At 40.9% G+C, this 26,823-nt stretch overlaps 1 protein-coding gene across 8 annotated transcripts in view; it reads left to right on the top strand.

Moving 5' to 3' along the window:
* ASB3 (ankyrin repeat and SOCS box containing 3) overlaps positions 1 to 26,823 on the top strand; it is a 171,753-nt gene that overhangs the window by 122,743 nt on the left and 22,187 nt on the right. For 5 of the 8 annotated variants that reach the window (XR_004624887.1, XR_004624888.1, XR_004624889.1 and 2 more), the window contains exons 10-11: positions 16,255 to 16,389; positions 21,030 to 21,230. The exons of 1 other annotated variant lie outside the window; for it this stretch is intronic. The gene's annotated coding sequence lies outside the window, so the exon portion shown is untranslated. The remainder of the gene's footprint in view (positions 1 to 16,254; positions 16,390 to 21,029; positions 21,231 to 26,823) is intronic. 2 more of the 8 variants (XR_004624890.1, XR_002141395.2) reach the window with 1 other exon arrangement.

Raw genomic sequence — 26,823 nt, 5'->3', positions numbered from 1 at the left:
TTGCCCCTTCTCTCCACTTGCATGCTCTGTCTCTAAAATAAATAAACAAATAAAATCTTAAAAAAAACCAAATTATTTAGTAAGTCTAACATCTGGCTTTTTATTTTTTATTATTATTTTTAAAGATTTTATGTATTTATTTGACAGAGAGAGAGAGCACAAGCAGGGGGAGCTGCAGGCAGAGGCAGAGGGAGAAGCAGGCTCCCCACTGAGCAAGGAGCAGGATGTGGGGCTTGATCCCAGTACTCTGGGACCATGACCTGAGCCAAAGGCAGATGCTTAACCGACTGAGCCACCCAGGCACCCCACATCTGACTTTTTAAAGGATAGTTTCTATTGATTTTTTTTTCCCCTGTGTAAGGCCACCCCATGCTTCAAGATTTTGATTAATCTCCACCAGCAGAATGTGTTAGAAGTGATAACAAGAACCTAGGTCATAAGACATTACAGCTTTTGTTCTGTGTGCCTGTGCTCTCTATTCCTCTCTCCTCTCTACCTTGGAACCTAGCCCCATATTGTGAGGAAGACAAATCCACACATAGAGGTCCACATGTAGTCATTCAGCAAAAATTTCAGCCAACAGCCAATATCAACCACTAGACATTTAAGTTAATAAGTCTTCAGATGATCCCAACCTTCAGCTTTAGAGCTATCCCAGCAGACGCCAAGTGGAATAGATTTAAGCTAGCCCGCTCAATATACCCATATTGCAGATTTGTGAGCAAAATACATGCTGTCATTGTCTCAATCCACTAAATTGGGGTAATTTTTAAAGGAACATTACTTAACACCAAGTACCCATCACCCAGCTCAACCCAGAATCAACATCGGTTCATTATACCCCCAACCCATTTTCCCAACTAGTTTGAAGCAGATTCCAGACTTCATTTCATTTCTTTCATCTTTGTATACAGGTATACACAAGTGCTCTTTTTTAAAACAACATAAGCACAATATTATCACATCTAACAGTTCCTTAATATTGTCAAATATCCAGTCAGTGTTCAGCTTTCCCTTGTCTCACAAATTTTTTTAACAACTTATTTGTTTGTATCAAGATCCAATCAAATTCCATATATTGCAATAGGTTAATATGTCTTTTAATCTCTTTTTTAAAAATCTGTAGGTCTTCCTTTTTAAAGGGCCTACTTTGTGCAAGGCTTTAGGAAGTTGGTAAAGGAAGATAGCCTTAAATTAATTGGTAGGAAAGATATGTACATTGAAAGATGATGAAACATAATGTGATAGGAGTTAGATGAATAAAGTATTGGGAGATTTGAAAAAAGGAAAAGAATATTTCTATCATCTTCCTGCCATAGTGGGTATGGCGTTCAGAGAGGCCTATGCAGGGCAGAAAGACATAAATAAAGGAAACCCCCAATAAGTTTCAAAGGAATTCACAGATGTCAAATCTGTGAGCTAAAGGAGTAATATATCTGTTTTTTTTCATGATTGCCCTTAAAACAACCTCATCTGACATTAAATTGATCCTTGCAGTCAATTTGAGATTTCATTCTCAGTCTTTAGCTCTTCATCTGCAGAAGCTCCTAAAGTAATTTTGCATCACAAACTCTCCAAATTACTGAGGAGTCCTTTAAAATTGAGATTTTACTTTAAGAGAAATGAATGTGAGAGTAGTTTTACTATAACAAGAGTAACCATAAATATTTTCAGTGTGATTCACAGAGGGGGAAATCTCAGCAGAAGGAATTTTTGCCCATTCAACTTTGGTAGTGTGGTTTGTTGGGCAATGCAAGATCAGTATTAAACTCTTCTGTTTCTGTTTGAAAAAAATGCAAATAATACTGGTCTTAACAATCTTTTGAATATCTCTTCAGAATATTTATACATCTAAACAAGATGCTTTCACCTTGTATGAAAAGCCCACAGCGAATATGATACTTAATGGGGAAAAAACTGGGAGCTTTTCCCCTAAGGTCAGGAACACAGGAGGGATGTCTACTATTACCACTGTTGTTCAACATAGTACTGGAAAGTCCTAGCCTCAGCAATCAGACAACAAAAAGAAATAAAAGACATCCGAGTTGGCAAAGAAGACATCAAACTCTCACTCTCCCCAGATGACATGACTATGACATGACTATGTGGAAAACCCAAAAGACTCCACCCCAAAATTGCTAGAACTCATACAGGAATTCGGCAAAGTGGTAGGATATAAAATCAATGCACAGAAATAAATTGCATTTCTATACACCAACAATGAGACAGAAGAAAGAGAAATTAAGGAGTTGATCCCATTTACAGTTGCACCCAAAACTATAAGATACCTAGGAATAAATCTAACCAAAGAGGCAAAGGGATCTGTCCTCAGAAAATTATGGAATACTCATGAAGAAATTGAGGAAGACACAAAGAAATGGAAAAACGTTCCATGCTCATGGATTGGAAGAACAAATATTGTTAAAATGTCTATGCTACCTAGAGCAATCTACACATTGAATACAACCCCTAACAAAATACCATCAGCTTTTCTCATAGAACTGGAACAAATAATCCTAAAATTTGTATGGAACTAGAAAAGACCCTGAATAGCCAAAGGAATGTTGAAAAAGAAAACCAAAAGCTGGTGGCACCACAATTCCGGACTTTAAGCTCTATTACAAAGCTGTAATCATCAAGACAGTATGGTACTGGCACAAACAGACGCAGACACAGACACATAAAAAAACAAAAAACAAACAAACACAGACACATAGATCAGTGGAACAGAATAGAGAACCCAGAAATTGACCCTCAACTCTATAGTAAACTAATCTTCGACAAAGCAGGAAAAAATATCCAATGGAAGAGAAAGACAATCTCTTCAACAAATGGTGTTGGGAAAATTGGACAGCGACATGCAGAAGAATGAAACTGGATCATTTCCTTACACCATTCCAATGGATGAAAGACCTAAATGTGAGACAGGAATCTGTCAAAATCCATGAGGAGAACACAGGCAGCAATTCTGTGACCTCAGCTGCCGCAACTTCTGGCTAGACATATATCCAAAGGCAAGGGAAACAAGGCAAAAATGACCTATTAGCTCTTCGTCAAGATAAAAAGCTTTTGCACAGCAAAGGAAACGGTCAACAAAACCAAAAGACGACCAACAGAATGGGAGAAGAGATTTGCCAATGACATATCAGATAAAGGGCTAGTATCCAATATCTATAAAGACCTTATCAAACTCAACACCCAAAGAACAAATAATCCAATCAACAAATGGGCAGAAGACATGAACAGATATTCCTCCAAAGAAGACATCCAAATGGCCAACAGACCCATGACAAATGCTCCACATCATTCAGCATCAGGGAAATACAAGTCAAAACCACTGAGATACCACCTCACACCAGTCAGAATGGCTAAAATGAACAAGTCAGGAAATGACAGATGTTGGAAGAATGCGGAGGAAGGGGAACCCTCCTACACTGTTGTTGGGTATGCAAGCTGGTGCAGCCACTCTGGAAAACAGTGTGGAGGTTCCTCAAAAAGATGAAAATTGAGCTACCCTATGACCCAGCAATTGCACTACTGGGTATTTACCCCAAAGATACAAATGTAGTGATCCGAAGGGGCACCTGTACCCCGATGTTTATTGCAGCAATGTCCACAATAGCCAAACTATGGAAAGAGCCCAGATGTCCATTGACAGATGAATGGATAAAGATGTGGTATATATATACAATGGAATACTACTCAGACATTAAAAAAAAAAAAAGAAAAAGAAATCTTGCCAATTGCAATGACATGGAGGGAACTAAAGGGTATTATGCTAAATGAAATAAGTCAATCAGAGAAAGACAATCATATGATCTCACTCATATGAAACAAAAAGAGGATCATAGGGGAAGAGAGAAAAATAAAACGAAATCAGAGAGGGAGACAAACCATAAGAGACTCTTAATCATAGGAAACAAATTGAGGGTTGCTGGAGGGGAGGGGAGTGGAGGGATGCGGTGACTGGGTGATGGACATTAAGGAGGGCATATGATGTAATGAGCACTGGGTATTATGTAAGACTGATGAATCACTGACCTCTACCTCTGAAACTAATAATACATTATATGTTAATTAATTGAATTTTTAAAAAATAGTAAAAATAAATAGATAATAGATAAATAAATAAAACAAGCTTTTAAAAAAATAAACAAGATGCTTTTAACTGGTTCAGGGGGTAGTTTATTCATTTTCTCCTATTTTAATCCCCTAAAGAGCCATTGCAAGAAATAAAGGATATTTATGACCTGTGACTAATACCCAGTAATCATGATGGACAATGACTTTTGTCATTTAAGAGCTACTTGAGGAGGGAGAAAGACCTTCAATGATCAGTAGGGCATTTTAAAAATCTAATAAACTGCTATTACTGCTTCAGTAGTAAAAATGTAATGGCTTGTTAGACATAAAAATTGCATGAAATTTATTTAAAGACAATTTTGGGGTCATAATGGGAGATTTACACATGTGATTATCCTGTTGATCAAGGTGAAAATGAATAACTTGCTTTTAGAAAAAATGTAAGAGGACATGCTTATTTTATTATTTTTGTATGTTATGAGCCTTGGAAAGATCTAGATATTGGCGGTGGCTGCGATTTCAGAGCAATTATTGTATGGTGATAGTTTTTCTTTTCATATTATTCAAATAGGGTGGCTTTGGAGGGGTTTGGAGGAGAAAAGGTGGATGCAGAACTCTAGAGAGTGATGGGAATCAAATGACCATTTCTTGTTGAGTCTGGATAATTGCATATCCAGGGGTGATTTGAATAGTCAGGACTTCTTTCCAGGATCTTTTGAGTCGAAACATGAATAGCTGTTGGATCTGGGGCAGCCCATGCACTTGCTGACTGTTACTTTCGTTTTATCTAAAGGGCAGAATTTGGCTTACCAAATTCCAATTTGTTCTGTCCACTTTTCTAATGTCACATCTCCCATACAAAAAAATTGAAATTACTTAGTTGCTATTTTCTTCTTTATGTATTACTCAATATAAATAACTTTTATGTTATGTATTGCTGCATAACAAATTACCACAAATTTAGTGCATGGAAACTATGTATTTATTGTGTCACAATTTCTGTGGGTGTAGAATCTGGGCATGGATTAGTTAGGTCTTTTGCTTTAGGGTCTCATGAGTTTGCTAGCAAGGTGTCAGACAAGGCTAGGGTCTCATCTGATAGCTCATTTGGAAAAGGTCTGCTTCCAAAATCATGCACTTGTTGGCAAGGTTTAGTTCCTTGCAGCCTATTGGACTGAGGACCTCAGTTTCTAATTGGCTGTTGGCCAGAGGCCACCTTAAAACTTGGTTAGTTATTGGCCAGAGACCACACTCTGTTCCTGGCCAATGGGTCTCCCTAACATGGAGACCCTAAACTTTGCTTAATCAAAGTGTGCAAGGTAAGAAGGCAATAGAGTCTGCTAGCAAAAAAATGTCACTCTTATGAAACTTAACCATGGGAGTAACAACTTGTGCCATCTCTTATTGTTTAGAAGCAAGTCACAGGTCATGTTTACGGTAAATGGGAGGGGATTATACAAGTGTGATTACCAGGAAGGGAAGACAATTAGGGGCGTTTTTAGACTTTGTCTGCCACAATATTATGTTGTTAAAAGATATGGTCTTTTAAAATTAACAAAAATATGGTCATAACTTGATACACTCTTGTACAGTCTATCTTATTTCCTTAAGCATTCTTGTAAGCTAGTAAGTAATCTTCTATACCATTTTAAATGGTCGCCTAAATTTATGCTATGATTAGACCACGGTTTATTTAACCCAGAGGTTAGCAAACTTTTTATGAGAAGGGGAAAGCAGTATATATTTTAGCCTTTGGGGTCTGTTGCGTTTACCCAACTGCTGTTATAGTGTAAACAGACATGTCGGTAAGTGTGGGTGTGGCCCTGTTCCAGTAAAACTTGATTTATGGCCATTGAAACTTAAATTTCCTATGATTCTTGTGTGTTATGAAATATTATTCTTTTGATTTATTGCAATCATTTAAAAATGTTGAAACTATTATTAGCTTGTGGGTTAGACTTGGTCTGTGGGTCATGGTTCGGTTTATCCTCTTATTTCTAGGTAGATATTCAGGTAGTTCCATATTGTTAGTACTATAATTAATGCTGAAATTAACATTGTGGTAGCTAAATCTATGAGCCTATTTGAAGTTACTTACTGAGGACAAATTCTTGAAAGTGGAATTATTGAGCCAAAGGTTATGCATGTAAACCTTTATGCATATTAGTGAAGTACCTTCCGTAAAGGTGCAGTCGCGTTTATATCTTTCCAAAGTATATGGCAGTGCTTATTTTTCTGTGTGCTTTCCAACACTGAGTATTATCTTTTTAGGAATCTCTACAGTGTGATAGGTTAAAAACTGCTGAAGATTTCCCTTTTCAAAAACAGTTTATATTCTATGTTAAATTAACATTTAAAAACTTTATTTCAAATCTGTAATTTCTTTCTTTCAACTATACATTTAAGTGTCTTAAGGTAACTTGCCCAGCTGAAATGACATGCAGATATAGTCGGGCTGAGAGCCACTTGACTATTAAGAATCAATAACATTGTGCAAATGCCTGTTACAGGACATTACTGATTAGAAGACTGACTGGTAAAGCCTCTGCCTATTTGAGCCACTGGCATTAAATAGCCATCAGGAGAAAAAAAATAAATTGGCAATATAGACATTTTATAGTATTTAAGGTAAAAAGTTGATTATACCCAAGAAGGAAATATGCTAGTAGCTTTGGGCCATTTTGAGAAATGGACAAAATGAAAAATTAAACATTTTAATTTATGTCTTTATTTTATAGTCACCTAGTATCTTTTAGGGTTTGATTCTGTTTTCTTTCTAAAACTCAGATATGATCATGTCCCTCCTATTTTTTTTAAGATTGTTTATTTATTTATTTGAGAGAAAGAGAGAGAGAGAGAGAGAGAGAGAGAGAGAGAGAGAGCAGGAGTGGGGGAGGGGCAGACGGAGAGCAAAAAGCAGACTCCTTGCTGAAGGGGGAGCTGGACATGGGGCTCAATCACAGGACCCTGAGATCATGACCTGAGCCAAAGTCAGATGCTTAACTGATCAAGCTACGGAGGCACCCCTGTCACTCCTATTTTAAAAATCTTTCCTGGTTTCTTGCTTGCCTTCTGAAATCAGACTCCTTAGCATGTAGTTTAAGATTCAACAAGATCTGTCTTTAGCTTATGTTTGTAATCTCACATAATGCTGATTTCCCATAGGAAATAATAATAAAACAATAATAACAAGTCGTGTTTATTAAGTCTCGAACTAACCAGATATTGGGGTAAGTGCTTTGGGATAGGTATTATTATTCTTCCTTATTTATTTATTTAATTTATTATTTTTTTTAAGATTTTATTTCTTTATTTGACACAGAGAGAGAGAGACAGCCAGCTAGAGAGGGAACACAGGCAGGGGGAGTGGGAGAGGAAGAAGCAGGCTTCCAGTGGAGGAGCCTGATGTGGGGCTTGATCCCAGAACGCCGGGATCACGCCCTGAGCTGAAGGCAGACGCTTAACGACAGCCACCCAGGTGCCCTTATTCTTCCTCTTTTAAAGCTGGAGAAATAGGTGTAGAGAATTTAAATAGCTTGTCCAAGATCAAACAGTAAACAGTTTCTACCTTCCTGTACTCAATGCCCTAAAAAACTGATTTATGTTTTGCTAGTGTAAGGTCTTCAGTTGACTGCTTTATCTAGCAGAGTCTGGCGGGGTCTCAGAGAAAAGATGTTTTCTCCTGACTGACTTGGAGGAGCTTTAAGAGTTCCAATGTCTCCAGCACCCTTGTTAATTTCAAACAGCAGTAATGTAGAAGAGCTTTGGAGTGACATGCTAATTCCCCTTTTGGGACATCTGGAGCATATTGGAATGACCAAGAAGGGAAATACAGCTCCCTGTAGAGTGTTCCATTGGATAATAAAAGTTTTGAGCAGCTAGCTTTGAGTTGATGATCTATGGCAGTATGTGTATTTTATTTTTATACTCTATGGGAAAATACAGCAATAATAATTCAGGGCAAAAGGGACAGTAATAGGTTGTCAACTATTATTACCTTTAATGAAATGAAAGTCTCATTGGAAAATGATGGGAAATTAATGACTTAAGCAATAAGCCAAAATCACTACACCTTGTACAAAAGAAATGGCAGGAACATCTCCCTTCACAATAACTTTTCTCCCTCTGGCTTAGAGGAAATTATTTGGAAGCTGAGAAAATGCCTAAGTTTATTAGGGAGAATAATGTGGCTATTCCTATCCCAAGTGCTAGGAATCCTGAGTCCCTACTGTGGTGTGTGAAGGAACTGTGAGCTCTATTGAAGGTGCAGTGTAGTGGATGAGGTTGCCACTGGCAACGCTTGCATCTAAAAACCAACCTAAGCTCACAAACTTGAGAGTCCTTATTAGGAGGCCCTAATTTAAATAGTTTGTACAGCATTGCTGGCCCCTGACTCCCCTTCCCACCAGGCAGAGGATATTCCCTTAAAAGGAATCACCCAAGAGGCCGTACCACTTTATTCATTTTCTCATACTGGATTCTACCCAGGAGGTCTATTGACAGGCTCACATGCGAACAGTGTTTGAAATTCCACCTGCCACCTAGTTCAGGAAAACCTGGCAAAGGAATGATGATGGTGGTTATTTTTTTCACCATCCAAACTATGAAAAACTATATGCTTCATTTATTATTCTTTGTCACTGAACATATGGAACCAAAAAATGTGTCTCAAGTTTTGCCTAACCTCTCTCTTTTCCTTCCATTTATTGAGAGAGAAGTATGCTAGTCAGGTTGGTGACTTTCTTGGCTCCTTCTGTAGCTAAAGCTACTGGCACATAAGCAGGAGGTTTTCCCAGGTGTGTTTTTTCCCACTGGCCTATCAGGACCTTGGATCTCATTTGGTTCTGTTGCCTTGCACTTGGGCACTAGGTCTCCACCCCTAGCCTCTTTGGAAGGTGAGTCAGATGAATGGTTTGCCTGGGTTTTGGTTTGGCTCCTTCCCAAGATGCTGACTTCCACTGTAGCCTATGGTAAGTGATAGATCTCTCTGTGCCCAGGCTCCCAGGTTCTCTCACCTGGCCCAGACCTCAGTCCTTTGTGCCTTCACTTGCCTGGAAAGAGGACCCTGAATTCACAGTAATACTAAAGGTAATGAGGGCAAATTGATTGAGAAAGATATCAAGAATTAAGAGGCAATGTTTTCTGCTCTCCAGAAGGTTGTCAGGAAGGGTAGATGAGAGAGGCACACTTGAAAGATAATTTATAATTCAGATGGTATGATTCACAGGACATTATAGGATAGCAGTGAAGATCATTCAGTAAATATTTACTGTGCATTTGCTTCCATGATACTTAAAAAAATTGTGTAGTACCATAAATTATTATAGGGTGTATTTGGGAGAGAATATGTTTGGTTCCTTCCAACATTGGGTTAGTATGTTTTATATGACATATATTTATTTTAGCGATATTTACTAGAATATGCTCAATTCTAAAGTCATACTTAATTAATTAATTTGAGAGAGAGAGAGAGAAACAGAGATAGCAACAGAGATAGTGAGAGAGAGCACAAGTGGGGAGGGGAGGGAGAAGCATGGAGCCTGAAGTGTGGCTTGATCCCAGGACTCTGGGATCATGACCTGAGCCAAAGGCAGATGCTTAACAGTCTGAACCACCAGATGCCACCATACTTAATTTTTTATATTTATTTTTATAACTTAATGTTTCAATATACTCTATAAATACTTGATATACCTAATTGAAAAAGCTCAAATTAACTATTTAGGTTTTTTGTTTGTTTTATTAGTTAGACAATAAATTACATAATATTGAATATGCTTTAATCTTGAATGATTCAGAAGGCACATTGTGGGCTTGCATAGCCTCAGGGCAGATCAAATGAGGTTATAGACATTTTGGAATATGGATACACTACTCAGATACAAGTGAGTTTATGGTAAATACAGTATTGGCTAGGATAGGAGGCAAAATACCAGGTCAATTAACAGAATGCTGAGTTTATCTAAAGTTTAACTTTATTTGCGGGTGGAAATATATGAGTCAGCACAATTAGGGAAAAATACAGCTTGTATTAAACACTCGTATTTAATCCAAATATATTGAATGTAAGCTATATATAAAGCTATATATAAACCTTGCTGACAAGCTGCACAGCAGGCCCTGAAAAGGACCTGGAGAGTAGTGACGCTCACCAAGAGTTTTGAATGTGTAAAGAAATAAGTCAAAGACCCAAGTAAGCGGGATATGAAGACCTGAAGTGTGAGGCTGGTGGGAGGAAGCGCCTGTGTTGGGAATTGGAGAGGTTACCATGGAATTATGTTCAGTGACTAAAGTGCACCATTGGTTTCTCAAGCTCATGCCATTTTGGAAAGCAGCGTAGTACTTGAGTTTTCTGGAGCCTCGGTCATTAAGAGTTTTGTGTAGAGGGTAGGGTGCTGAAAACTTTAGGAACCCAAGGTGAGGAGTGGGAGGTGGAAGATTTCCATGGGTTTGCTCTGCCTGCCCATACAGCCAGCCCAGGCTTTAGAGTCAGAGGGGCCCAGTTCTGAGTTTGGCCTCCAGTGCTCACTCCCTGTGGGCTTCAGGAAGGTCGTCTCCTAGTTATGAACTGGCAACAGTAGAAGAGACTGCCCACCTGCTACGGCTTTACACCCAGGCTGCAGTCTGAGTCCTGCCGGACTCATGAGAACGAGCCAAAAAAGGTCTTTTGGTCCCCAGCACCGTCCCACCTCCCATTTCTCTCCATTGATATGGGAGGGCAAGAGGTAAATGAAGACCAAAGCACCAAAGAAGACAGTCCTGGGAGTTGATAGGTGCCCTTTTGGGATGTTCTACCCAAGCTTCCATTGTTCTCTCTTGGCTCTGTCGGGAAAGACAAGGGAAACAGTTTCCTCACTCCCTGTAGTGTATCACGTTTGTCGGTGGCGGAGCCATTTCCCACCCCACCCACCTCCTCATGGAGTCAAAAGCTATCCCCATCCTACAAAAACACCACAGAAAAAGAATTTTCACCTCCCATCTGTACTTTCAATAAAAGTAACCATCTGCAGGCCCACACAGCTGATCAAGGCCATCTGGGTTATTCCCCTAAAAATTTCAATTTTAATATTTTGCTAGTACAATCCTAACCATGTACTAGTGTTTGCTGATGCCAATAATTCTTTTTTTTTATTCATTTGAGAGAGAAAGAGAGAGAGAGAGATCATGAGAGCACAAGCAGGGTGGAGGGTCAGAGAGGAGAGAAAGAAGCAGACTCCCCACTGAGCAGGGAGCTCAATGCCGGGGTCAATCCCAGGACCCCAGGATCCTGACCTGAGCCGAAGGCAGTCGCTTAACTGACTGAGCCACCCAGATGCCCCAATGCCAATAAATTTCTTTTGGCTATTTTATACCCTTCTCCCCCTCCCCACTCAGAGAATATTAGTATAAAATATACTATACTTTCATAAACAAAATATTTTTCTCTTGTAAAACCACCTTAAGGTATTTTAAAATATATGTATGCTGAAAGTACTTGAATGTTTTCCCCCCAGGTCAATTTCTTTGTAAAAGTGGGATGTATGTGCATCTGCTATGCAGGTAAATAAGGTGCCAGGGTTTGCAAAGACCTGTGTTGGGGAAGGCAATCTCATGCATGCCATCTTTCGTCACCCACTTGGGTCTTAACCTTCGACTACATTCTTTTCTTTCTTTTTCTTTCTTTCTTTCTTTCTTTCTTTCTTTCTTTCTTTCTTTCTTTCTTCTTTTATTTTTTTTTCACTTCTCCAGCAGATTTATTTTTTTGAAAGGAATGGATTTTGAGGAGAAAAAACATGGGGCAGAGGTATGGAATGGAAAAAAAATACAAATGTAAGCTGTTTTGCTAATTGTATAACCACAACAAATTCATACAGAGAATGCCCTATACAAAACAAACACAATAAAGGCTGGAAGACGGAGGTGCAAGATTTCAGTCTCTGGTATTTGGAATTTGGGCTGCAGTCCTTGTGTTTGGATGGATCACTGGGTGTATGACATGGTTCATGCTTTTAACCAAATTTGAGCAGAAGAATGGGCACTTGGGCCGGGTAGAAGTAGGTGAAGTGTTTGGTTTCATGTGTCACATCACAACCAAAGCTCCTTCCCACCGTGCACTGCCAGGTGGGGTTGTACTTCTAGTCAAACTCCTTCTTCATATGGGCCGCAGTGTCTCTCTCTCTCTCTCTCGTATTTTTCCAACCCCTGAGTAGCACACCCTATTGAGTCCTGTTGCGTCTCTGTTGACATATCGGTGTCTTTTTTTTTTTAAGATTTTATTTATTTGACAGAGAGAGAGGAAGGGGGAGAGAGCACATGAGCAGGGGGAGTAGCAGGCAGAGGGAGATGCAGGCTTCCCACTGAGCGGGGAGCCTGATGCAGGGCTCGATCTCAGGACCCTGGGATCATGACCTGAGCTGAAGGCAAACACTTAACCTACTGAGCCACCTGGGTGCCTGACATATCTGTGTTTTTGATCACAGCCTTTCGGTTGCACATGGTTACCGAGGAGCAGGGGGTGGCCAGCTGCAACTGTATCCTGGGGGAGGGGCTGGTGATGCTCAGGCCCAGGGGGGTTACCATGGCTACCAAAGCCCGTGGTGCATCTGGGCTTAAAGTCCTTTTTTACCGAGAGTTAAGGATCCCACTCAGCCTATGCCAGCCTTATTACCTTGGGTGGGAATATCTTTCTCTTTTTCATGCTTAATGAATGTTCCTTTGTCTCTGCTTAAAGAGTGGGCCACCTGGCCCACTCCGTTGTGATATTGTAACTGAACTAACCTGGGTTTGCTCTTTGGTGAGTTACAGATAGAGATTACAAAGGAAACTTCATTTGCAACCAATAAGAAGATCTTGGGGAATAACTTCCAACGCCTTGAGTGGGGGTGAGTGGGTTTCTTGTGTTTAGGGTTAGGATGAATATTCAGAAAGGGGAGCTTTGTCATTACATGGAGAGGTGGGCATCAGGTCGTGCCTGCGTACTTAGGAAACCTGCCTACACCTGTATGGTATGTTAATGAGGTTTGTGCTCCTTGGGCAGAGACTTTAACATTATCATGAAGCAGAGGTGACTCTCAGGCAAGGGGTAGGGGCAATGGGTATGCTTCAAGAACGGGTATGAACCAGTCGGGGTCTTGGGCCCCTTACAGATTAGGAATGCAGGGCCCTTGCTTACTTTGGAAATAGCACTGGGAATTTTTACCACTGATTCATTGTCTCTGATATGCTTTGCCTATTTTCTGGCCTGGTAGAGACTGTTATCTTTTGCATTCCCTTTGTTCCCTTAAAATCCTTAACTCCTGAGGCTTTTGTAACTCTGACACCTCCTAGGAAGTTCTGCAAGCAGTGTGTTTGGAAAAATAGAGCTGGTAAGACGTTGTAGTCACGGAAAATAGCTGTGGGCCTAAAATGACTTCTCTCGAGTCTGAAAGCTGTGTCTGGTCTTTCTTTTTCTGGAGACTCCTAACTGCTTTCAATATCTATCCTCTGTGGGGAGGGGACAGGGTCTTTGAACTGTGCACGAGAGGGGTGTGCACCGGCAGAGGGGTGTGCACAGGCAGATTGCCCTGTGCTGGCCCCTGGGAAGGGAGCTTTTGGCCACGGGGAACTGATGCCCACTGTTGTACATGATCTCGTGCCGTCTCTTCCCTTTGTGAATAAAGCTGTGTTCCGTCCAGTGCTTGACTGCCTTGTGCTCTCGGTGACTCCGTTACCAGGATGCAGTGGGCAGAAGTTTTGAAGTCCTCCCTGGGATTGGTAATCACAGCAGGATTACCTGCTGGACAACCAGAGACGAACTGCAAGAGTGTGAGTGATTTATCTGAGGTTAATTTGCTGGTATGGCCTGAAGGTTTGTGTCCCCACACCCCTCCATTCATATGTTGAAATCCTAATCTCCAGTATGATAGTATTTGGAGGTTGGACCCTTAGAAGATAATTAGGTTTCGATAATGTCGGCGGGGGATGGGGGGGTGGGGGGTGTTGGATTTGTGCTTTTAGAGGAAAAGAGGGACCAGAGGCCCCTCTACCCAACTCTCTACTCTGTGAGAATAACAGGAAGGTCAGGAAGAGCGTCCTCAGCAAGAGCTCAATCCGCTGGTACCTTGATCTTGGACTTACCAGCCTCTAGAACTAGGAGGAATCAATGTTGTTAAGCTACCCAGTCAGTAGTATTTTGTTATAGCAGCCTGAGCTATCTAAGACACATTCTCTTTCTGTTCTGCTCCCTTCTGTTCTGATGTCTGGAGTGTGTGTGTGTATCCGTGTGTGTACACTGACAAAAATAAAATCATATGCTATTTTTTATTGATGATGCATTAGAGCCCCTGATTTATTTAATTCAATCAGGCCCAAAGGAAAACAAGTGGGACACAGAGACTTGAGGACTGAAGGAATTTTCTATGGCATTTATAAATACCAGGTTGAATATATTTTCCCATGACAACCAATTAGTATGTGGGAGATAAATGGTTACATTCCACAGGAGATACTGTTAAAGTTTTGAAGTCTTGATATCTTAAGGGGACTTATTACAAAGAATTTAGCAAGGATATTTTTCTTTTGGTTACAAAATACTAAGTAGCATGGTTACAAGATATGCAACAGGTATAAATGGACCCCAGGGCCCACTTCCAACAGGTGGCTTAGGATCCCTATCCTTTTGAATGTTCCCAGCCTTTATTTTGTCTAAAAAGTCCTAATGGTTACATGACCAGCATCTTGTCTCATGTAACAACTACCACTGATGTTAGCAACTGTTTGTAAAATGGTCCAGAGATCCAAGGGAGTTGCAGGAATTCAGAAAGTTTTTGTCCTCATTATTTGTTTATGTTGTTTTTGTAACCTTGACCATGTCAACTAATTCCCCATTCTTATCTAAAAACCAGAACTCGTGCTTCACAGGGTTTTAGGGAAGTCTTCATGATCACAGATTACATTGAAAAATGAAGTTTTAGATAAATGATGAAGCCTGTATGTATGGTTGTTTATTCCAGAACTCGATCATATAGGGGCATTCATCGCAGTATGATTTCATAGTTTTCTGCAGGCCCCATTTTTCTTTCATTCTGAACAAAGCTTCAGGCTGGGTTTCTAAAATCCTTATCTCCTCAAATTAAAGATGTTATAGAGTGTATGCTTGTGTGCTGAGTCACTTTGAAGGTTAGAAAGGTATGTATTCTGAGTACTGATTTAATAAGAGATATTCCTCTAGTCTATAAATGCACCTCCTCAAATGCCCAGTTTCTCACCACAGGAGCATGAATCTCCCATTAATTTGTTCTTTTGTCAAAATCTTCCCTAGCTCTTCAATATTGTAGGGGCCAAAAGAGTTAAGCTGCTGTCGGCAATCTGACTTCTTGTCCCCAAATACTCTTGAGCTTGTCTTATTATTTCTCCCCAGTTTTGACTGTGCTCCAGTCAGACCAACTTACTCACTGCTCTGTACATGTCACCCCGTCTCCCCTTTTTGTAATGTTTCCTGTTCTCCTTTCCTATCTGCGTCCTTCCCATCCTGTGAAGGCAGCTCAGGGCTGCCCTGACCTCACCCCCACCCCCCAGGGTGACTTCTCCCTGAGTCCCTACTCTTTTCTTTCATCCATCCTCCTCCCATCTTTGTCTTGTCTCAAGGATGGGTTGGAAGATCCACTATGGGTGCAACTCTATTTTATATTTCTTTGCATCTCCTCAATTTGTAAGTATGGCAAACCTATATATGATTTGTTGGTGGGTGTTGTGGATAGACTACTTGATTCCATCCTCTGGTATTGGAAATAATGTTTAATATTTACCTAGTGGGACTATTTCAGACAAGTCATATAAGATTACCAAAGGAGGACCAAAAGATAAAACACATTAGCCTTTCAAATGGCTATCTCTGGTGAAATTAATGTATAAACTTAAATTTTGAAATGGTCAATATAAAAAAGGCCAAAAGTTGCATATATTTATTAGTAGCATGAATTTCTTCTTTAGTATAAATGTGTTTAAGCAGATAAGAAATGAAAAATTGCTAACACAATGCAATTTTTAGTGCAATTAGAAAGTAGAAACTGTAACCCTAAAAGGATCTAGTTCTATTTTGGCAGGGAATTGTAAGCTTAAATCTGAACTTCCCTTAAGCTATTTGCTTATGTATGCAAGTATTTCTTCATGAATTTACCATTTCTTAAATATGTTATCTCGTTCACTCGATAGTTTTGCATTCACTGAAGACTAAAACAGACCACAACAACTCAACAAATTAATAAAATGATGACTCTACAGGAAATAAGCAGGAGACTGAGAATATCATAAGTCAGGCACAGCGTGTTCCAGAAGAAGGGCCCAAAGGTAAGCACAAAGCCTGGGAGATATTAGAGCTTCAGGAATGGAAATGAGACCAGTGTGATGGTCACTGTGGGGGGCAGTGGGGGGGGAGCAAAAATGAAAAGAGGTGTTGTCAAGGAGGGGGCCAGAGGCCAGATCAAGCAAGGCTTAATAGGTCACAAGAGGAGTTTGGGTTTTATTTAACGGGTGATGGGAAACTTTTGAAAAGTCTGAGGGAGAGCCATGATATGATCCAATTAATTTTCAATAGGATCTCTCAGCCTATTGTGGGAAGAATAAATTGGAGAATTGGAGGGGTCAAGAGCAGAAGGAAAATGGCCAGTCAAGAGGGTGCTGCCTTGTGGCTCAGGCCAGGGGGTCAGCATTGGAGATGGTGAGGGCCGTATGCTTTTGAGATAAATTTGGAGATGGAACCTACAGAAGTTCATAATGGATGGGATGTAGACGGTGAGGTGAGGGATGACTCAAGGATGGATCGCGTGACTCTTCCTCTGTATGCATTCTTTCTCCCTAGGTTATTTTTGCTTTTGCTAAAAACAAAGTCTTTCAGATCTTAAGGAAAGAACAACAAAAGCAGTGTAGAAAAAAATACTTTCATGGCTTTAAAAAATATTGTGAATTTCTTGCTTAGCATTCTGAGTGCTTGGTCTTACAGTGGCTTTTGGCCAAAGGCAATAAAACTGTAACGTGCACATTGGGTGCCTAGCTGGCCAGACTGTGGCATCATTTAGAAAAGTATATTGAAAAATGTTTCTGTCTCTTGAACCGCTTCTGATTGTAATATAAGTTCTCCCAATCCAACTAATTTTATATGCACAGAAAGTGGTACAACTCCACGGGAAATATAAATTTTTCATTGACTAGCAGCCTGTAACTGCTTTAAGTGTAATTACACATTTTTCATTTAAGATCAATTTCACAAAATCGTTTTTATGACCTAAGGCTGCCTTTTTAATAATTGGGTGCAGCTAATTTATTAGGGTTTGCATGTGTTGGTATTGGTGTCATTCTTGCCTGAATTTAATAGAAACAGGCTCCGTGTGGATGTGGAAAAGACTCTCTGGTTTCATATTTATTTCCCTTATGCTGATCCAGTGAACCTTCTTTTGTTTCTCAGCATATACAGTTCTGTAGAAAGCCCACGATAACCTGTTCTTAAAACAGCTCAGTAGACAAATGAGGATATTTTCCATTTAATGCTAGGGAAGATGCCCCCTCAGAACATAATTAAATCTGATCTTTCTCACTTGAAGCAGCATGAATAATTCATGGAGTTTAGGCATAATCAGGTTCTAGGCTTTGGGAAATTTTTAGTTTATGTGCAAAGGTTAATTTTTTTTCATTAAAGGAAAAGATCCTACGGAGCTCTCTCTTAAGCCATGATTCAAGTGCTGTGGAGATTCCAGTAAAGGAGTGTGTTGGCAGGGCTGTGTCACTGTATGCAGAGGGAAGTGGACTCGTGTACACACATAACTCAGGATACTTATTTTAACCTGCATCTCCTCTCTTACATAAAGATGAGCGTGAGACCTGACTTCACTGAGTGGGAGGAGTCTAGAATTAAGGGATGCGTTCCAAAACTCCGGGCTCTTTGCCATGTGGATCATTAGGAGGAACTTGGCCCTTGGGCTTTTGTCCTCTGGCTATGTTCTGAGTCAGGAGTCCTAGGGAAGTAGTCAGAAGGGTTGCCCAAGGAAGCTCTGTGTGGACTCAGACCCCATCATTTCCATTCCCTTCAGCTGGAACGGTCTGGAATTTTTAATCTTTCTTCCTTTTTTTCTTCCTTCCTTTCTTTCTTTTCTTTCTTTTTTAAGATTATTTATTTGACAGAGAGATAGAGAGAGAGGACAAGCAGGGGGAGTGGCAGGCAGAGGGAGGGGGAGTGGCAGGCAGAGGGAGTGGGAGAAGCAGGCTCTCTGCCAAGCAGGGAGCCCGATGCGGGGCTTGATCCCAGGACCCCGGGATCATGACCCAAGCCGAAGGCAGACGCCCAACCAACTAAGCCACCCAGGTGCCCCCTTATTCTTCTTTCTATGAGAAGTGTAGGTCTTCCTCTTTTCTCAAGCATGCCAACAGGGCATCATGCTAAGGATGAAAATGATGGTACATGGTTACTGCATTCAAAAGGTTCTTGCAGTGGTATTAGGAGATAAGAAGAATACACATGAGTTGGGGCTCCTGGGTGGCACAGCGGTTGGGCGTCTGCCTTCGGCTCAGGGCGTGATCCCAGCATTACGGGATCGAGCCCCATGTCAGGCTCCTTTGCTGTGAGCCTGCTTCTTCCTCTCCCCCTCCCCCTGCTTGTGTTCCCTCTCTCGCTGGCTGTCTCTATCTCTGTCGAATAAATAAAATCTTTAAAAAAAAAAAAAAAGAAGAATACACATGAGAAGCTGACCTGCAGCAGGAGGACAGTCTGTAATGAGTGGCACCCGTAGCAAAGCCGGTGTTCCTGGGAGGAAAAGATCACTGCACTGGTTAGAGTGCTAGGAAAGGTCTTTTGGCAAGGGCTCTTGGGGTAGATTTTGAGTGATTTAGGGAATTTTGATGAATGGCAAGAAAAAGGCATCATAAGAGGTTCATTACGGGAAAGGACTCAGCTTGTTAGGTGATAGTTGGGATGAGCACGGGAGGTTTGTATCAGGCCGGTTAGTTTGGGGCTAGGTTATGAAGGCCTTCAGCACTGGAGTGAGGCATTTGGGTAGAAGGCAATGGGGAACCTTTGAGGCTCCTGGATAGGGAGAATGCATGATCCAACTAGCATTTTAAAAGCAGGGTTAGTAGCAGAGTATAAATTTAGCTGGTGAAGGAAGAACTCCAGGTAAGGATCTAAGATTGTCGGCCATCGCACTTATCCATAGGGTGAGTTAGATGACTGCATGTAGGGAGAGTTGATGGTCTTTTCTCCTTATGAATTCTGGTCATGTACCCCGATCTCTGAACCTTTGAAATAAGGAGCCAGTGAGAACAGCAGGTGGATGATCCTGGCCACATTTCTCCTGAGATATGAGTGGCAGGATAACATTTTTGGCAAAGATGTGGACGATATTATTTTAGGCTTGAGCCTAATTGCCCTGCAACTCCGTGATTACTGCCATGGTGTGATGGAACTGGCCTCATGGGGCCTCTCGTCCAATGAGCCCTCCTCATTTTTGACCAATCCACGCACCCACAGGATGGCTTGGAGATCCTTAGACACTGGATGTTTGGGGGTTTGTCCTGTGGCTCCCAGGGCACATAGGAAAGCTGAGAAAATAGCACAGATGTTGAAAATGGCAGGGGCTGCTAATCAGAGGACTGTGAACTTCCTGAGGGCATGAATTCATTTGCTGTGCACATCCATAGTATATATACAGTAGTGAATACTCATGCACTCATTGTATAGCGTCTGGCACATAGGAAGTGCTTTAAAACATTCGTTGAATGAATAAATGAATCTTGTTGAATACCCTGCATTTCCTCGGGACCTCTCAGCTGCCTCACGGGGTGAGATAGCTGTATGTATGTATGTATGTATGTAAGTGTGTACCTATTCACCTGTCTAGCCAGACAGAGATGGAGATAGACCAAGACCAAGAGCCGTCAGACTATGTCCTCAATGGAAATTAAAGGGCATAGAGCAAGTGAATGAGGGTCCTGTCGGTCATAGCAGGGAGAGAGGGCCACACCGGGCTTACTTCTTCCATCTAGTCTGGGACTTTTGGAGCATTGGCTGAGAGATGAGACACATAATGTCTTTGAACAGTCCGTTTACAATATCAGGTTTCCCTCCATGCTTTGTGGGTAGAGTGCTAGCTGTGTGGCCTGGTGACCCATCCAGGAGCATGTATTTACCATGTTTGTGGACCAGGCAGAGAATGGTGTGACCTCCACCCAGGGCAAAGACCATGCTTGAAATAATAGAGCTGAGACTGGTGGCTCAGGTTTGTGACTTACTGTGGCGAGCCTTGTTTGCTAAGGAGCCCGGACTGTCTCCGTAGGTAACAAGGAGGGGGCTGTTACAAAATTTCAAAGCAGGGGAACTCCACTACTCCAGGGTATGTTTTAGAAACATAACACAGTTGAAGTATAGATAGAATTGGGAAGGAAGAAAATGAAAAGCAGAGAAACCAGTAAGAATGCCATTCCTCTGCCCCAGTGAGCAAGATTTTTCTATCTATTGTCATGTTTGTGGGGATGCAGTTTGGGCCCTGATGCAGCTGAATATGCAAAAATGATAGAATTCTTTCATATTTCCGTCATAGTTTAGTAAGTTATGTGGTTAATTATGCCTGTCACTGAATCAACAAATTAAAATTCTGGGATTTTGCCATCTGGCAGAATTATATCTCCTTATATTTTGTTCTTTGCCAAAAAGTATGCTTTTGGCTATCTTATTTTTCTTTTTGTGGCAGTTGAGTTGGAATCACTTAAGAATATAGAAGAACATTATTTATTGAGAAGCACTAATGAGATGGGGCACCCAGTGCCTTGAAGGAATTGGTTTATCTATCAGGGCATGGAAATTACACCCAAGGAGGAAGTTAGAATTGGGCTCACCTTCACAGAGGGCCACAAACACACGGGTCCTCGAGCTTTGGTCAGATGCAGCGTGAGAACTGTTATTTACTTAGCCTGTTAAAAGGAGATTCCCTTTTCCTCCCCAGCACCTACCTTCCATCATCACAGTTCCTGGGATTGCCTGGTTACAGCCTGAGATTAGTCGGGGCTAGGTGTGTGGAGCAGCATTTTAAATGTGAGTTTGGACGGAAGAATCTGAGAATTGTGTTCTTAGTAAAAAGAAGGGGAAGTCACCACGTCTCCCTCGTGTTTGTTTTCCCTCCATGAATCTCTGGTGACACAACATGGTGAGTAAGACATGGAAGTTTCTAGTCCTTGGCTGAGGGATCATATCAGCCTTAGCTTACTGCTAAGTTGGAGATCCTATCTGTAAGAGGAAGCTTACTGTCTTCAATCTAGGCCAGGGGTCAGCATACTTTTCCTGTGAAGGCAGGTGGTAAATATTTTAGCCTTATGGTCTAATGGGCCACGTGGTCTTTGTCACAACTACTCGGCTCTGCTGTTGTGGTGAGGATAGCCGGTACAGGCAATACTGAAGCCAATGTATGTGGCTCTGCCCCAGTAACACTTCATTTACAGAATAAATGGTGGTGGCAAGATTTGGCCTATGAGCTGGTCTCTGCAATGACTGATTTTAGAGAGGTGGCTTGAGGTGGAGATGACTGTGTTGTTAGACTATCACGCTACATTTCCCTCCTAGTTTTTCACCATGTTTGCACGTACATGCCTTCCCACAAATACAACAGAAAATGGTAGCACCCTCCAAACTCTGCCACTTGTTTTATTTAAGAATTCCATGTCATGTTCAAGGTGAATAAAGGAAGTGGCAAACGTCCTTATGGATATGCTGGCAAATGCATTTCTTGATATACAGCGTTGTTAAACACTAACCACGGGGCAGGGGATGGTCACGTAGAAAGGGCTATTTCACATTCAAGTGAGAAATTTGTATTTTTTATTATTCTCATGTACCCAAAAGAAGACTGGTTCTTTTCTGCGTGGTTGTCAACACTTGAGTTTCTCTCTCTTCATGTGCCACTGACTTTCCAGCTCTGTTTTCTCACTGCCCAGAGGTTACGGGTGCTGCACTTGGAACCGTTACATGTAAGGCTGCCTTTCTGGGTTTTGTTTTTTTTTTCCCCCCAATGTTTAGAAAACCCATTGCCTTACACCCCTCTTATGTACCTGTTCATATTTTCTCAGTCTCACCTGTCTCTTGCTCCGGCTGTGTGGGGCTCTGATGTTGTCCCTCAGGTACAACTGACAGCACCCTGCTGCCCTCCAGGACTTTCTAGTTGAACACTGCAGTGAGCACCTGTGCTGACTTCTTCAGTGAACTTTTAACAAACGGGCATGGGACCCAGTGGATAAATGCTTTACCTTTTCACCCGATGTGGGATAATACTGAAATGGTACTTACACAGCTTCTCAGAGGTGCAGTCTTTTTTTTTTTTTTTTTAATTTTATTTTATTATATTGTGTTAATCACCATACAGTACATCCCCAGATTCCGATGTAAAGTTTGATGCTTCATTAGTTGCGTATAACACCCAGTGCACCATGCAATACGTGCCCTCCCTACTACCCATCACCAGGCTATCCCCTTCCCCCACCCCCTCCCCTCTGAAGTCCTCAGTTTGCCTCTCACAGTCCATAGTCTCTCATGTTTCATTCCCCCCTCTGATTACCCCCCTTTTCTTTATCCCTTTCTTCCCCTACCGATCCTCCTAGTTCTTATGTTCCATAGATGAGAGAAATCATATGATAATTGTCTTTCTCTGCTTGACTTATTTCACTTAGCATTATCTCCTCCAGTGCCGTCCATGTTGCAGCAAATGTTGAGAATTCGTTCTTTCTGATAGCTGAGTAATATTCCATTGTATATATGGACCACAGCTTCTTAATCCAGTCATCTGTTGAAGGGCATCTCGGCTCCTTCCATGATTTGGCTATTGTGGACAATGCAGCTATGAACATTGGGGTGCATATGGCCCTTCTCTTTACTACGTCTGTATCTTTGGGGTAAACACCCAGTAGTGCAATGGCTGGGTCATAGGGTAGTTCAATTTTTAACTTTTTAAGGGACCTCCACACTGTTTTCCAGAGTGGCTGTACCAACTTGCATTCCCACCAACAATGTAGGAGGGATCCCCTTTCTCCACATCCTCTCCAACAATTGTTGTTTCTTGCCTTGTCTATCTTTGCCATTCTAACTGGCGTAAGGTGGTATCTCAGTGTGGTTTTGATTTGAATTTCCCTGATGGCTAATGATTTTGAACATTTTTTCATGTGTCTGTTAGCCATTTGTATGTCTTCATTGGAAAAGTGTCTGTTCATATCTTCTGCCCATTTTATGATTTGTTTATTTGTTTCTCGTGTATTGAGTTTGAGAAGTTCTTTGTAGATCTTGGATACCAGTCCTTTATCTGTGGTGTCCTTTGCAAATATATTCTCCCATTCCGTGGGCTGTCTCTTAGTTTTTTTGACTGTTTCCTTGGCTGTGCAGAAGCTCTTTATCCTGATAAAGTCCCATAAGTTCATTTTATCTTTTATTTCTCTTGCCTTTGGAGATGTGTCGTGAAAAAGGTTGCTCTGGCCGATGTCATAGAAGTTGTTGCCTATGTTCTCCTCTAGAATTTTGATGGATTCCTGTCTCACATTGAGGTCTTTCATCCATTTGGAGTTTATTTTTGTGTATGGTGTGAGAGAGTGGTCAAGTTTCATTCTTTTGCATGTAGCTGTCCAATTTTCCCAGCACCATTTATTGAAGAGACTGTCTTTTTTCCACCGGATGTTTTTTCCTGCTTTATCAAAGATTAGTTGCCCAAAGAGCCGAGGGTCCATTTCTGGGTTCTCTATTCTGTTCCATTGGTCGATGTGTCTGTTTTTGTGCCAGTACCATGCTGTCTTTGTGATCACAGCTTTGTAGTACAGCTCGAAATCCGGCATTGTGATGCCCCCAGCTTTGTTTTTCCTTTTCAACAGTTCCTTGGAGATTCGGGGCCTTTTCTGGTTCCATACAAATTTAAGGACTATTTGTTCCAGTTCTTTGAAAAATGTCCTCGGTATTTTGATCGGGATAGCATTGAAAGTGTAGATTGCTCTGGGTAGTATGGACATTTTAACTATGTTAATTCTTCCAATCCATGAGCATGGAATATTTTTCCATCTTTTTATGTCTTCCTCAATATCTTTCAAAAGTGATCTATAGTTTCTAGCATATAGGTCCTTTACGTCTCTGGTTAAGTTAATTCCAAGGTAACGCATGGTTTTTGGTGTTATTGTAAATGGGATGGATTCCCTAATTTCTCTTTCTTCAGTCTCGTTATTCGTGTATAGAAATGCAACTGATTTCTGGGCATTGATTTTGTATCCTGCCACCTTACTGAATTGTTCTATAACTTCTAATAGTTTGGGAGTGGATTCCTTTGGGTTTTCCATATAGAGTATCATGTCATCTGCAAAGAGAGACAGTTTGACTTCTTCTTTGCCGATTTGGATACCTTTGATCCCTTTTTGTCTTCTGATTGCTGTTGCAAGGACTTCTAGTACTATGTTGAATAATAGTGGCGAGAGTGGGCATCCTTGTCGTGTTCCTGATCTTAAGGGAAAGGCTTCCAGCTTTTCCCCATTGAGAATAATGCTTGCAGTAGGCTTTTCATAGATGGCTTTTATGAGATTGAGAAATGTACCCTCTATTCCTACACTCTGAAGGGTTTTAATCAGGAAAGGATGCTGTATTTTGTCAAATGCTTTTTCTGCATCAATTGAGAGGATCATATGGTTCTTGAGTCTTTTCTTGTTGATATGATGTATCACATTGATTGATTTGCGAGTGTTGAACCATGCTTGCATCCCAGGTATGAATCCCACTTGGTCATGATGGATAATCCTTTTAATGTACTGTTGGATTCTATTAGCAAGGATCTTGTTGAGGATTTTGGCATCCATATTCATTAGAGAAATCGGTCTGTAATTCTCCTTTTTGAGGGGGTCTTTGCCTGGTTTGGGGATCAAGGTAATATTAGCCTCATAGAATGAGTTTGGTAGCTTTCCTTCTGTTTCTATTTTTTGAAATAGCTTTAGGAGAATAGGTATTATTTCTTCTTTGAATGTTTGGTAGAATTCCCCAGGAAAACCGTCTGGGCCTGGAGTTTTATTATTTGGAAGGTTGTTTATCACTGACTCAATTTCTTCATAGTTAATTGGCCTATTTAAGAAATCTATTTCTTCCTGTTTCAGTCTTGGTAGTTTATAGGTTTCCAGGAAGGCCTCCATCTCTTCCAGATTGTTTAGTTTTTTGGCATATAGCTGTTGATAAAAGTTTCTAATAATCCTTGCAATTTCAATGGTGCTGGTCGTGACCTCTCCCTTTTCAGTCATAATTTTAATAATCTCAGTCCTTTCTCTTTGTTTTTGGACAAGTTTTGCCAGTGGTCTATCAATTTTATGGATTCTCTCAAAGAACCAGCTTCTAGTCCTGTTGATCTGCTCTACTGTGGTTCTGGTCTCTAATTCATTGATTTCTGCTCTAATCTTGGTCAACTCCTTCCTTGTCAGTGGGTTAGGCCTGTCCCTCTGTTGCTGTTCCAGTTTCTTGAGGTGAGAATATAGAAACTGCATTTTAGATTTTTCTATTCTTTTGAGTGAGGCTTGGATGGCTATGTATTTCCCCCTTAGGACTGCCTTTGCAGTATCCCATAGGTTTTGGACCGTTGTGTATTCATTCTCGTTGGTCTCCATAAATTGTTTAATTTGTTTTTTGATTTCCTGGTTTATCGAGTCATTCTTGAGCAGGATGGTTCTTAGCCTCCAAGTGTTTGAGTTTCTTCCAGGTTTTTCCTTGTGGTTGAGTTCCAATTTCAGAGCGTTGTGGTCTGAGAATATGCAGGGGATAATTTCAATCTTTTGGTATTGGCTGAGACCTGTTTTGTGTCCCAGAGCATGATCTATTCTTGAGAATGTTCCATGGGCATTTGAATAGAATGAGTATTCTTTGGTTCTGGGGTGTAGTGTTCTATATATATCTATGAGGTCCAACTCGTCGAGTATGGCATTCAAAGCCTTTGATTCTTTGCTTAGTTTTTGCCAGGGTGTTCTGTCTATTTCTGATAGTGGGGTGTTGAGGTCCCCTACTATTACTGTGTTCTTATCTATATGTCTCTTTATTTTGGTTAAGAGTTGGCTTGTGTATCTTGCTGCTCCCCTGTTGGGGGCATATATATTAATAATTGTCATATCCACTTGTTGAATACTTCCTTTAAGAATAATATAGTGCCCTTCTGTATCTCTCTCTATGGCCTCTAGTTTAAAATCCAGTCTATCTGATATGAGAATTGCTACTCCAGCTTTCTTTTGAGGTCCATTTGCGTGGAAGATGGTACTCCATCCCCTTACTCTAAGTCTGAATGCATCTTTGGGTTCAAAATGAGTCTCTTGTAGACAGCAAATGGATGGGTCATGTCTTTTTATCCAATCTGCAACCCTGTGGCGTTTTATGGGAGAGTTTAAGCCATTTAGATTGATAGAGATTATTGACAGATATGATTTTAATGATGCCATTTCTCTTTAAAGTCTTTGTATCGGTTGTGACTTGCTGCTCTGTATCACTCTTGGGGCCTTTTTACCTTTATAGAGCCCCCCTTAATATCTCCTGTAGGGCTGGTTTCGTGGTTACGAAATTGGTTAATGATTGGCGATTTTGGAACGTCTTTATTTCTCCATCAATTCTGAATGACAGCTTTGCTGGATAAAGGATCCTTGGCTGCATGTTTTTCTCTGAAAGAGCTTTAAAAATGCCCCCCCAAGCCTTTCTCTCATTCCAGGTCTCTGTAGACAGGTCTGACGTAATCCTGATACCTTTGCCTTGGTACGTGAGAA

Source organism: Ailuropoda melanoleuca, chromosome 4, assembly GCF_002007445.2.
Source record: "Ailuropoda melanoleuca isolate Jingjing chromosome 4, ASM200744v2, whole genome shotgun sequence".
Lineage (NCBI taxonomy): Eukaryota > Metazoa > Chordata > Mammalia > Carnivora > Ursidae > Ailuropoda > Ailuropoda melanoleuca.
This window is presented reverse-complemented; position numbering and strand designations above follow the sequence as displayed.